The 13,520-nt window shown below is 48.6% G+C and overlaps 2 non-coding genes across 2 annotated transcripts; both read left to right on the forward strand.

Annotated features, from left to right (window-relative positions):
* Positions 1-1,472: 1,472 nt before the first annotated feature.
* On the forward strand, positions 1,473-1,539 carry LOC115935150 (small nucleolar RNA SNORD52). The gene has a single exon (XR_004070850.1). It is a non-coding gene; the product is annotated as a small nucleolar RNA SNORD52 (small nucleolar RNA).
* A 320-nt stretch (positions 1,540-1,859) lies between these two features.
* LOC129534586 (small nucleolar RNA ZL8) lies at positions 1,860-1,942 on the forward strand. The gene has a single exon (XR_008681223.1). It is a non-coding gene; the product is annotated as a small nucleolar RNA ZL8 (small nucleolar RNA).
* Positions 1,943-13,520: the final 11,578 nt, after the last annotated feature.

Raw genomic sequence — 13,520 nt, forward strand, 5'->3', positions numbered from 1 at the left:
CCTCCGCCTTCTGGGATCAAGCGATTCCCCATGCCTCAGCCTCCCGATTAGCTGGGATTACAGGCGCATGACACCAAGCCTGGCTAATTTTTTGTATTTTTTAATAGATACGGGGTTTCACTGTGTTAGCCAGGATGGTCTCGATCTGCTGACCTCATGATCCGCCCCCCTCGGCCTCCCAAAGTGCTGGGATTACAGGCGTGAGCCACCGCGCCCGGCCTTTTTTTTTTTTTTTTTTTTTTTTTTTTTTAAGACAGTCTCCCTGTCACCCTGGCTGGAATGCAGTGGCAAGAACACAATTCAGTGCGGCCTTCAACTCCCGGGTTTAACCGATTTTCCCACCTTAGCCAATTTTTTCCTTTTTTTTTTTTTTTTTTTTTTTTTGAGATGCAGTCTTGATCTTGTTGCCCTGGCTGGCAATGGTATGATCTCCCTGCAACCTCTGCCTCCCGGGTTCAATCGATTGTCCTGCCTCAGCCTCCCGATTAGCTGGGACTACAGGCCCGCACCACCACACTAGGCTGATTTTTCTGTTTTTAGTAGAAGGGGTTTCACCATATTGGCCAGGATGGTCTCCATTTCCTGACCTCGTGAGCCGCTGCGCCCGGCCACTTTTTCTTTTTTGAGCTATAATCCACGTACCACAGGTGGTGACTTCATTTGTTTGTTTTTGCTATTTTGTTTTTGAGACACAGTCTGCTCCGTTGCCCAGGCTGGAGCGCAATGCCAGGATCTCCCTGCAACATCCGCCGTCAGGGCTCAAGTGGTCTTTCCACTTCAGCCTCCTGGGACTACAGGCATGTGCTACCACCACGCCTGGCTAATTTTTAGTTTTTTTTTTTACAGAAGCAGGCTTTTGCCATGTTGTCCAGGCTGGTCTTGACTCCTGGGCTCAAGCAGTCCTCCTGCCTCAGTCTCCCAAACTGCTGGAATTACAGGGGTGAGTTGCCGTGCCTGGTGTTGGTGACTTTCTAGAGACTACTTTTTGGTTTACGTCATTTTCCTTGTGACTATTTTTACTTTTTTGGGGGGCGGGGGGACAGAGTCTCACTTTTTAGTTTACATCATTTTCCTTGTGACTATTCTATTTTTACTTTTTTGGGGGGCGGGGGGACATGATTCTCACTCATGTTGGTCAGGCTGGTCTCAAACTCCTGACTTCAGGTGATCCACGCCCTTCGGCCTCCCAAAGTGCCGGGATTACAGGCGTGAGCCACTTTGCCTGGCCTGTATTTTTGTTAAAGGCTGGGTAACCTGACTCCTCCCCTCATTTCTACTTCAAAATAGGAGTACACTGGGGCCTCCCAGTGGAGCTATTCTCTGCAGTTTTAAATTACTTTCTACTCCTCCTTTTCTAACGTCCACTCCTGGACTCATTTGTTAGATCAATATATACTGAGACTGTTGTGTTTTCTTTGAATGTACTAGATCTCTTTCCAGAAGAGCTTCCCTTGATCCAGATCTCCCTAATTGGGAATGATGATTTCACAGACTAGAGTCTCCGATGCTGGTCATGATGTCAAAACTAAGTTCTGACTCATTTAGGGAACTGGATACTTGGGTCTCCAGAAGGGCCCATGGGAGGGCCATAATTCTGTTTATTTTCAAATTGTCTTGTTTTCACCTTGTTAGAATGAGCTCTGGAAGCCCAGCCACGGACAATGCCCCTTCACAGAGATTCTGCACTAACCTGAGTGAAGGTCTAAGGTTTGGAACCTCCCCCTCGTGGAGAGAAGCTTTGTATGGCTGTCATGCTTAGACAGTGATTCCTGCAACTTGACCTTCAGGCTGGGAGAGGTGGAGAGCCATGCCTGTTCTCCTTCCTTGCTATGGTGAGTATCTTTTGTTTTGGCTGTCAGTGGGAGTGGTAATGATGATCTGGTTGGACAAGAGTCTCTGAGCTTTTCTCTGAGGATCTTTGAACCCACCTGATCCACCTTCATCCTGCCGGCAGTCTCCTGTAATTCATGTTTTTATGGCCAGTTACTTATATGATGAGGTTTAATTGGCTATGGTTCTGCAGGATGTACAGGAAGCATGGTGTTGGCATCTGCTCAGCCTCTGGTGGGGGCCTCAGGAAACTATATTGCATAAGGTACAGAGGGAAGCAGGGATGTAGCATGGCCAGAGCAGCAGCAAAGGCAGGGAGGTGCCACACATTTTTAATAAATTGATCTCTAGAGAACTGACTGTCACGAGCACAGCATCAAGGGGGATGGTGCTTAAGCCATTCATGAGGAATCCACCCCAGTGATCCATTACAATTCAATATGAGATTTGGTGGGGAGACAGATCTAAACCGTATTACAGGGTCTCACTTTGTGCACAGGCTGGTCTTCAACTCCTGCCTCAGTGAGCCACTGTGCCCCACCCCAACATGTTTTGTGTGTTTTTTGAGACTGTCTTGCTCTGTCATCCAGGCTGGAGTGCAGTGGTACACTCTTGGCTTACTGCAGCCTCTGCCTCCCAGGTTCAAGCAATTCTGCCTCAGCCTCCCAAGTAGCTGGGATTACAGGCATGCGCCACCAGGCCCGGCTCATTTTTGTATTTTTAGTAGAGGGTTTCACCATGTTGGCCGGGCTGGTCTTGAACTCCTGACCAAGAGATCCGCCCACCTTGACCTCCCAAAGTGCTCAGATTACAGGTATTAGCCACCGAGCCCAGCCCGCAACATGTATTTTTATTTATTTTTTGTTTGAGATGGAGTTTCGCTTTGTCGCCCAGGCTGGAGTGCAGTGGCACATTCTCAGCTCATTGTTACCTCAGCCTCCCGAGTACTTGGGATTACAGGCATGCGCCACCATGCCCAGTTAATTTTGTATTTTTAGTAGAGATGGGAGTTTTCACCATGTTGGTCTTGAACTCCTGATCTCAGGTGATTTGCCCGCCCTGGCCTCCCAAAGTGCTGGGATTACAGGTGTGAGCCATAGCGTCTGACAATTTTATTCTATTTTTTGAGACAGTCTTGCTCTGTCACCCAGGCTGGAGTGCAGTGGTGCAACCACAGCTCACTGCAGCCTCAGCCTCCTGGGTGGAAGCTCACCTCTCACCTCACCCTTGGAGTAGCTAATGACTTACAGGCATGCACCACTATCCCCGGCTAATTTTTTTTTTTTAAATTTGAGGATGGGTGTGGTGGCTCATGCCTGTAATCTCAGCTCTTTGGGAGGCCAAGGTGGGTGGATCACCTGAGGTCAGGAGTTGAAGACCAGCCTGGCCAACACGGTGAAACCCTGTCTCTACTAAAAATACAAAAATTAGCTGGGCATGGGTGGCGGGCGCCTGTAATCCCAGCTACTTGGGAGGCTGAGGCAGGAGAATCGCTTGAACCTGGGGGGTAGAGGTTGCAGTGAGCTAATATGGCGCCATTGCACTTCACCCTGGGCAACAGAGCAAGACTCCATCTCAAAAAAAAAAAAGGCTGTAGATAATGGGGTCCCACTATGGTGCTCAAGCTGGTCTGAAACTCCTGGGCTCAAGTGATTGTCCTGCCTTGGCCTCCCAACACTTCCGCCTTGGCCTCCCAAAGTGTTGGAATTGACAGGCGTGAGCTACCATGCCCAGTCTCAGCTTTTATTGTAGATTTAGGGGGTATATGTGCAGTTTTGTTACTTGGATTCATTGTATGATGCTGAGGTTTGGGGTAGGAGTATCCCTATCACCCAGGTAGTGGGCATAGTACCCAATAGTTATTAAACCTTTGTCCCATTTCCTCTCCCCAGTGTCTGTTGCCATCTTTCTGTCCATGTATACTCAACATTTAGCTCCCACTTACAAGTGAGAACATATTGTATCTGGTTTTCTGTTCTGTATTGATTCACTGAGGATCATGGCCTGTGGTTGCATCCATGTTGCTGCAAAGGATATGAAATCGTTCTTTTTTATTGGTGTATCTTATATGGTTCTAATGTTCTTTTTATTTTTCAGGAATTTGCTGACACAAAGAATATCTTCTGCCTGGTGCTGGGCATATCCTAAGAACTTACAGCTTTCCTGTATTACCCTGTGTGAGCAGCTGTCACCTTATTGGGGGAAAAATGCCTGAAAATTAGGGGGCACTTCAAGTAGATAGCTTCTATTTCCTATATTTGTCTTATATACAAGTATTTGCTTTTATCAAAATAATTCCAATAAAACATTTTAAAGTAAAGAAGATGTGGTTTGGTCTCAGAACAATGGTACAAAAAGATTAAGGGGGCTGGGCGCAAGTTGCTCATGCCTATAACCCCAGCACTTTGGGAGGCCGAGGTGGGTGGATCACAAGGTCAGGAGATTGAGATTATCCTGGCCAACATGGTGAAACCCTGTCTCTACTAAAACAAAAAAAAAAGGACAAAAATTAGCTGGGCGTGGTGATACATACCTGTAATCCCAACTGCTCGGGAGGCTGAGGCAGGAGAATGGCTTTGAACCAGGGAGTCCGAGGTTGCAGTGAGCCGAGATCGTGCCACTGCACTTCCAGCCTGGCGACAGTGAGGCTCCGTCTTAAAAAAAAAAAAAGGTGAAGCCCTGTGAGCTAGTTAATGCTAAGAGTTAGGCTTAACTCTTAAGCCTAATATTAGAGATTCTTGGTTGGGTGACATAGTATTACGTATAATACACTAGACAATCATTTGAGGTGGTTTTTTTGGCAGGGGAGGAGGTGGAGTTTCGCCCTTGTTGCCCATGCTGGAGTGCAATGGCAAAATCTCGCCTCACTGCAACCTCTGCATCTTGAGTTCAAGTGATTCTCCTGCCTCACAGCCTCCTGAGTAGCTGGGATTACAGGCGCCCGGCACCTCCCCTAGCTATTTTTTGTACTTTTAGTAGAGACAAGCTTTCACCATGTTGGCCAGGCTGGTCTCGAACTCCTGACCTCAGGTGATCCACCCACCTCAAGCCATCCGTCTGCCTCAGCCTCCCAAAGTGTTGGGATTACAGGCGTGAGCCACTGCGCCTGGCCGAATTTGAGTTTTTTTTTAATGATTGTAAAGTATCCACGGCTACCCAATTAGCCATCTTTTTTTTTTTTTGAGACAGTTACACCTTGTCACCTGGGCTGGAATATAGTGGCGCAGTTTGGGCTCACTGCAGCCTCTCCCTGGGTTCAAGTGATTTTCGTGCCTCAGCATTCCCAGTAGCTGGGGCTACAGCTGCATACCTTATTTTTGTATTTTTTGAAGAGATGGGGGTTTCACCATATTGGCCAGGGTGGTTTCGAACTCCTGACCTCAAGTGATGTGCTTGGCCAGAACATTACCAATAACTTTGAAACAGACCTGTCTGATTCAATTTCTCTTTTTCTTCTTCCTACTTGGAGAATTAACTGGGTATATCATCCTCTGGCTTTTCTTAATAGTTTTACTGAGTGCATTCCTAAACAATGTATCATTTTAATTTTGCGTATCTTTTGAACTTTGTAAAAATGGAATGATTCACCAGACGCAGGCGACAACATTTTTCTTTTTTGCAGGGATGGAGTCTTGCACTGTCGCCCAGGCTGGAGCGCAGTGGCGCGATCTCGACTCATACTGCAATCTCTGCCTCCCAGGTTCACCCCATTATTCTGCCTGGGCCTCCCGAGTCACTGAGACTACAGGCGCCCGCCACCATGCCCAGCTAATTTTTTGTATTTCTAGTAGAGACGGGGGTTTCACCATGTTGGCCAGGCTGGTCTCGAACTCCCAACCTTGTGATTCGCCCACCTCGGACTCCCAAAGTGCTGGCATTACAAACATGAGCCACCATGCCTGGCCCATTTTTCATTTTTCAAAAAGAATAAATCTTCATGTGTTCTACTGCAACTTTTTGCTTTTCTGGGGGGCGGGGGGGGGACAGAGTCTTGCTCTGTCGCCAGGCTGGAGTGCAGTGGTGCGATAGCTCACTGCAACCTCCACCTCCCAGGTTCAAGCAATTTCTCCTGCCTCAGCCTCCCAAGTAGCTGGGACCACAGGTGCGCACCACTATGCCCAGCTACTTTTTGTATTTTTACTAGAGACGGGGTTTCACCACGTTGGCCAGGATGGTCTCCAACTCCTAGCCTCACCATCCGCCCGCCTCGGCCTCCTGAAATGCTGGGATTACAGGCGTGAGCCACCACGCCTGACATTTACTTATTTCATTTGTCTATTTTTGAGATGGAGTCTCGCTCTGTCGCCCAGGCAGCATGCAGTGGCGCGATCTCGGCTCACTGCAAGCTCTGCCTCCCAGGTTCAAGCCATTCTCCTGCCTCAGCCTCCGGAGTAGCTGGGACTACAGGTGCCCGGCTAATTTTTTTGTATTTTTAGTAGAGACGGGGTTTCACTGTGTTAGCCAGGATGGTCTTGGATCTCCTGACCTCGTGATCTGCCCGCCTTGGCCTCCCAAAGTGCAGGGATTACAGGCGTGAGCCATCGCGCCCGGCCTTTTTTATTTTTTGAGACGTAGTTTTGCTCTTGTTCCCCAGGCTGGAGTGCAGTGGCACTATCTTGGCTCACCACAACCTCTGCCTCCTGGGTACAAGCGATTCTCCTGCCTTAGCCTGCCAAGTAGCTGGGATTATATGCCACCACGCCTGGCTAATTTTGTATTTTTATTAGAGATGGGGTTTCTCCATGTTGGTCAGGCTGGTCTCCCGAACTCAGGTGATCCGCCAGCCTCAGCCTCTCTGAAAGTGAAAGTGCTGTGATTCTAGGCCAGAGCCACCACACCTGGCCTGCAACTTTTGTTGTTCATGTATTTTCCTGTAGTTCATTTGGAGTCCACCCTTCCATACACATTTGTGGACATAAAAAACTTCAGGGCCTAGCATGGTGGTTCACGCCTGTAATCGCAGCTGAGGCGGACAGATCACCTGAGGTCAGGGGTTAGGGACCAGCCTGGCCAACATGGTGAAACCCCATCTCTACTAAAAAAATATAAAAAAGGGCCAGGCTCACGCCTGTAATCCCAGCACTTTGGGAGGCCGAGGCGGGCAGATCACGAGGTCAGGAGATCAAGACCATCCTGTCTAACACGGTGAAACCCCGTCTCTACTAAAACAAAAAATCAGCCGGGCGTGGTGGCGGGCGCCTGTAGTCCCAGCTACGCCGGAGGCTGAGGCAGGAGAATGGCGTGAACCCGGGAGGCGGAGCTTGCAGTGAGTCAAGATCGCGCCACTGCACTCCAGCCTGGGCGACAGAGTGAGACTCCATCTCAATTAGGGCCAGGCATGGTGGCTCACGCCTGTAATCCCAGCACTTTGGGAGGCCGAGGCAGGTGGATCACCTAAGATCAGGAGTTTGAGACCATCCTGGCCAACATGGCAAAACCCTGTCTCTACTAAAAATACAAAAATAAATTAGCCGGGTGTGGTGGCACACGCCTGTAATCCCAGCTACTCGGGAGGCTGACGCAGGAGAATCACTTGAACCTGGTAGGCGGAGGTTGCAGTGTGCTGAGATCGTGCCATTACGCTCTAGCCTGGGCAACAAGAATGAAACTACATCTCAAAGTACATACATACATACATACATACATACATACATACATACAGTTAACCGGGCATGGTGGCATGCGCCTGTAAGCCCAGCTACTTGGGAGGCTGAGGCATGAGAATCACTTGAACCTGAGAGGTGGAGGTTGCAGTGAACCAAGATGGCACCACTGCACTCCAGCCTGGGTGACAGAGTGAGACTGTTTCAAAAAGATTAAGGAGCCAGACTGAACACTTACTGCTAGGTTAACTTTGGCTAAGTTCCTCAGTGATTCCCATAACAATTTCCTCGTTTGTAAATAGATAACAGTTCCTACCCACCCTCTTTTTTTTTTTTTTCCTTCAGTAGTAGAGATAGGGTTTCACCATGTTGGCCAGGCTGGTCTCAAACTCCTGACTCCAGGTGATTCACCCACCTCCCAAAGTGTTGGGATTACAGGTGTGAGACAACCGCACCGGGCCTACCCTCTCTTTTTCTTGAGACGGTGTCACTGTTGCCCAGGCTCGAGTACAGTGGCAAGATTACAGCTCACTACAGCCTTGACCTCCTGGGCTCAAGTGATCCTCCCACCTCAGCCTCTGAAGTAGCTGGAACTACAGGTGCTCCATCATGCCCAGCTAATTTTTTTTTTTTTTTTGAGAGAGAATCTTGCTTTGTCGCCCAAGTTGGAGTGCAGTGGTGCAATCTCGGCTCACTGCAAGCTCCACCTCCCGGGTTCACGCCATTCTCCTGCCTCAGTCTCCCGAGTAGCTGGGACTACAGGCACCCACCACCATGCCCAGCTAATTTTTTGTATTTTTAGTAAAGACGGGGTTTCACCGTGTTAGCCAGGATGGTTTCGATCTCCTGACCTCGTGATCCACCTGCCTTGGCCTCCCAAAGTGCTGGGATTACAGGCATGAGCCACCGTACCTGGCCTTTTTTTTTTGAGACGGAGTCTTGCTCTGTCACCCAGGCTGGAGTGCAGTGGCGCGATCTTGGCTCACTGCAAGCTCTGCCTCTCAGGTTCACACCATTCTCCTGCCTCAGCCTCCCGAGTAGCGGGAACTACAGGCGCCGGCCACCACGCCTGGCTAATTTTTTTGTATTTTAGGTAGAGACAAGGTTTCACCGTGTTAGCCAGGATGGTCTCGATCTCCTGACCTCATGATCTACCTGCCTCGGCCTCCCAAAGTGCTGGGATTACAGGTGAGCCACCGCGCCCAGCCATGCCCAGCTAATTTTTAAATTTTTTATACAGTGGAGGTTTCACTATATTGCCTGACTGGTGTCTAACTCCTGAAATCAAATGATCTACCTGCTTTGGCCTCCCCAAATGCTGAGATTACAAGCTTGAGCCACCAAGCCCGGCCTATCCTGTCTCTAACAAAAAAGAAGCATAGTGCAGTGGCTCACACCTGCAACCCCAGCACTGTGGGAGGCCATGGTGGGCAGACCTCTTGAACCCACGAGTTTGAGACCAGTCTGCCTGGGCAACACGGTGAAATCCAGTTCCTACAAAAAATTTTAAAAATTAGCCGGGTGTGATGGCATGCCGTGGTTCAGCTACTTGGGAGGCTGAGGTGGGAGAATTGCTTGATCCCTGGAAGTTGAGGCTGCAGTGAGCCATGATTGCGCCACTGCACTCCAATCTGGGCAACAGAGTGAGCCTTGTCTCTAAATAAATAAATGAAGAGGTAGAGTCATGCTCTGTTGCCCAGGTCTGACTTGAACTCCTGGGCTGAAGTGATCCTCCCGCCTCAGCTTCCTCAGTAGCTTGGGCAACAGGCATATGCCACCATACTCAGCTTTGTTGGTTTCATTTCTTGTCCCCAAGGGTCTCTTCTGCATTCCCCTGCCCTTTGTATGGTTCAAGTCTTCCCCTGTGTGGTGGGTGCTAATCCCAGGTTTGGGGTATAAGACTGAGCTACAGCCATGGTAAGATGGTCACGTGAACTTCTTTTCTCACACAGTGGTGATGCTGAAAGACCTCAACCCCAAAATGCTATTTTCCTCATTTTTTTTTTTTTTTTGAGACGGAGTCTCGCTCTGTCGCCCAGGCTGGAGTGCAGTGGCGCGATCTTGGCTCACTGCAAGCTCCGCCTCCCGGGTTCATGCCATTCTCCTGCCTCAGCCTCCCGATTAGCTGGGAATACAGGCGCCCACCACTACACCTGGCTAATTTTTTGTATATTTAGTAGAGACGGGGTTTCACCGTGTTAGCCAGGATGGTCTCGATCTCCTGACCTCGTGATCCACCCGCCTCAGCCTCCCAAAGTACTGGGATTACAGGCGTGAGCCACCGCCGGCCTATTTTCCTCATTTCTTTAGGCCCCATTTCCATACCAGGAGTGGAGCAACTTCAGTAATAAACAGTCCTCCTTCCCATCCCCCCAGGCTGAACTCCCCAGCTTGCAGTTACTCTAATAGCGGCTAGCCTGCTACTTCAGCTACTGTAGGCAGTGAGCCTCCTAAGGCTTGGCCTCAGCCTGTCTCCCCACAGAAATGGGAGACAAGAATCCTTGGAATCCTTACCCACTGGCCAGTGTGCTGGCCCTCCAGGTGATACCTCTACCTGCCAGTTGCTTAGGCTAGACCCTTGGAATCTGCCTGACTGCTCTCCTGTTCTCACATGCTACATCTAATTTGTCAGCAAATCATACTGTCTCTATCTTAGAAATGACACGAGGATCTGTGTCTCACACCTTTACTGCTACTCCAACCTGGTGGGAGCCACCATTGGCTCTCACCTAGACAACTGCAACTGTCTCCTACCTGGTCTCCTGGCTTCCACTTTTGCCCGTTACAGGCTCTCTCCACACAGCAGCCAGAAGGTTCCTTCCAAATCAGGAGTCAGGTCATGTCTCCCCTCTTCTCAAGATCCTGTAACAGCTGCCATTTCACTCAGAGTAAAAGTCTCCATCTTACAAGGGCCACCCAACAAGGTCCTCCCAGTCTAGCTCTGTCAACTTTCTGACCTCATCTTCTACACCTGAGGTCAGGGGTTCGGGACCAGCCTGGCCAACATGGTGAAACCCCATTTCCACTCTGCTTCAGCCATGCTACAGAAACCCAGGAGCTGCTTGGAGCTCTTTTGTCAGTGTTCGAGGAGTAAAATTTCTACCCATTGGCCAGAGTCACAGCCGCAGGCTTTGTGAGGTACACCCAAACCTGCACCAACCGAACTCATGGATGAAATTTGCATCATTTGGGTTGTGAGGAAATTCTAGAGCCCAGAAATAACCTTAAAAACTTTTGGGGCTGGGTGCGGTGTCTCATGCCTGTAATTCCAGCACTTTGGGAGGCTGAAGCAGGTGGATCACTTGAGGCCAGGAGTTTGAGACCAACCTGGCCAACATGGCGAAATCCTGTCTCTACTAAAAATACAAAAATTAGCCAAGTGTGGTGGTGCACACTTGTAATCCCAGCTATTCTGATGGCTGAGGCATGAGAATTGCTTGAACCCAGGAGGTGGAGGTTGCAGTGAGCCAAGATTGAACCCCTGCACTCCAGCCTGGGCAAAAGCATGAGACTCTGTCTCAAAAAAAACAAAACCAACAACTAGTGGTACATAATGTTTACATGTTAGTTGTATGTAACATTAATATATGTTTACATACTGATAGTATGTAAACATATGTAATGTGCCTGGCCTCTCATTTCTTATTTTTGCATGTCTGAAATATTTCTTAGTATCTTAAAAACATAGCTTGGCGGCTGGGTATGGTGACTCATGCCTGTAATCACAGCACTTTTGGAGGCCAAGGTGGGAGGATCACCTGAGCCCAGGAGTTCGAGACCAGCCTGGGTAATATTGCAAGACACCATCTCTAAAAAAAAAAACCAAAAAAAACAAAAAAGATACATAATAAACAAGATAAACAGCAGACCAACTAAATGAAGAATTAGTGAGTTGGAGGGAGAAATAATCCATAATGTGGAGCAGAGAAATCAGAGGTGATATGAAAAGGAAGTTTTGAAACATGAAGGATGGAATGAGATACTCCAACTCCAGAGCTGCTTTGTTTTTGTTTTTGTTTTTGAGATGGGAGTCTTGCTCTGTTGCCCAGGCTGGAGTGCAGTGGCATGATCTCAGCTCACTGCAACCTACGCCTCCCAGGTTCAAGTGATGCTCCTGACTCAGCCTCCTGAGTAGCTGGGATTACAGGTGCACGCCACCACGTCTGGCTAATTTTTGTATTTTTAGTAGAGACAAGGTTTCACCGTGTTGGTCAGGTTGGTCTTGAACTCCTGACCTTGTGATTCGCCTGCCTTGGCCTCCCAAAGTGCTGGGATTACAGGCGTGAGCCACTGCACCCAGCCTACTTTGTTTGTTACATGGATTTGTTACCTGCAGCCAGAACAGCCACAGAGCTATCATGAGCTCTGCTGCCCAATGGCGTACAGGGGTACCTGGTTTTTAGCATCTCAGGCCCATCTGTTAGTTTGTTGATTGTAGTACTTTCTTTTCATTAGCATTCTACTTTCCCATGACTTTTTTTTGGGGGGAGGGGGGTGGACAGGGTCTCACTGTGTTGTCCAGGCTGGAGTGCACTGGAGCCATCTTGGCTCACTGCAGCCTCTGCCTCCTGAGCCACCAAGCCTGGCTGTTTTTTTTTTTTTTTTTTTTTTTTTTAATTCTTGTGTTATTTTCCCAAGACTATATAAAGAAACAAATTATCCTAAGGGTTAAAGTACCTGCTGACTCTTGAAATGTTAAACTTTATTGCCTCCAGTCAGGTGAACCTCAGGTGGAAGTGGGTCACATTCTAGGCTGGCTGTTGCCTGTCTTAAATTCTAAAGAATGTAGTGAAGATAAAGATTTCAGCTGATAATCCCCAGTTATTTACTGATGGCAGATAATAAACTGGGAAGGGGGAGCCTTCTTCAAAGGGCCTTGCAGCATTAGCTGGTACCACCTTGAAACAGGGAGCAAGTCCCATCTCCTAGTGCCACCCAGGGAATACCTGTGCTCCACACTGGGTTGATTGCCTCTAAAAGAGGCAGAGGAACTGTTATAAAACAAAAAAAAAACTTTTAAAAGTTTTGGTTGGGCGTGGTGGCTAATGTCTGTAATCCCAGCACTTTGGGAGGCCAAGGCAGGAGGATTGCTGGAATGCAGGAGTTTGAGGCCAGCCTGGGCGGAGACCACTTCTCTACAAAATTAAAAAATTAGGTGTACTCCCAAGCACCTGTAGTCCCAGCTACTTGGGAGGCTGAGATGGATGGATCACTTGAGCCCAGAAGGTCGAGGCTACAGAGAGCCATGATTGTTCCACTCACTGCTCTCCAGCCTGTGCGACAGACCAAGACCCTGTATCTAAAAGGAAGAAAAAAGAAAATTGGCAAAAACAATGATATTAGCATCTGTATGTACTTATATTTGGTAGGATCATTTCAAAGTATATTAAAGAGATTATGACATTTTATCCCTTTGTATTTGAGTATGCATCTCCAAAAAATAAGGATGTTCATCTGCATATTCACAATACTATTATACCTGAGAAAAGTAAATTTAATTCCCTAATAGCACTTAATATTCAGGCCAGGTATCATGGCTCACACCTGTAGTCCCAGCACTTTGGAAGGCCGAGGTTGGTGGATTGCTTGAGCCCAGGAGTTCAAGACCAGCCTGGGCAACATGGCGAGATCTCGTGCTTCAAAAAATACAAAAATTAGCAGGTGTGGTGGCACACACCTGTGGTTCCAACTACTCGCGGGGCTGAGGTGGGAGGATTGCTTGAGCCTGGGAGGTCAAGGCTGAAGTGAGCTATGATTGCACTACTGCACTCCAGGCTGGGTGACAGAGTGAGACCCTGTCTTTAAAAGAAGTGTGTTGTTGAGCACAGTGGCTCACGCCTGTAATCCCAGAACTTTGGGAGGCGGAGGCAGGTGGATCACCTGAGGTCAGGAGTTTGAGACCAGTCTGGCCAACATGGAGAAACCCCATCGCTACTAAAAATACAAAAATTAGCCGGGTGTGGTGGTGAACACCTGTAATCCCAGCTACTCTTGAGAATCTGAGGCAGGAGAATTACTTGAATCTGGGAGTCGGAGGTTGCAGTGAGCCGAGATCATGCCACTGCACTCTAGCCTGGGTGACAGAGC

The sequence above is a fragment of the Gorilla gorilla genome, chromosome 5 (genome assembly GCF_029281585.2).
Source record: "Gorilla gorilla gorilla isolate KB3781 chromosome 5, NHGRI_mGorGor1-v2.1_pri, whole genome shotgun sequence".
Classification (NCBI taxonomy): domain Eukaryota; kingdom Metazoa; phylum Chordata; class Mammalia; order Primates; family Hominidae; genus Gorilla; species Gorilla gorilla.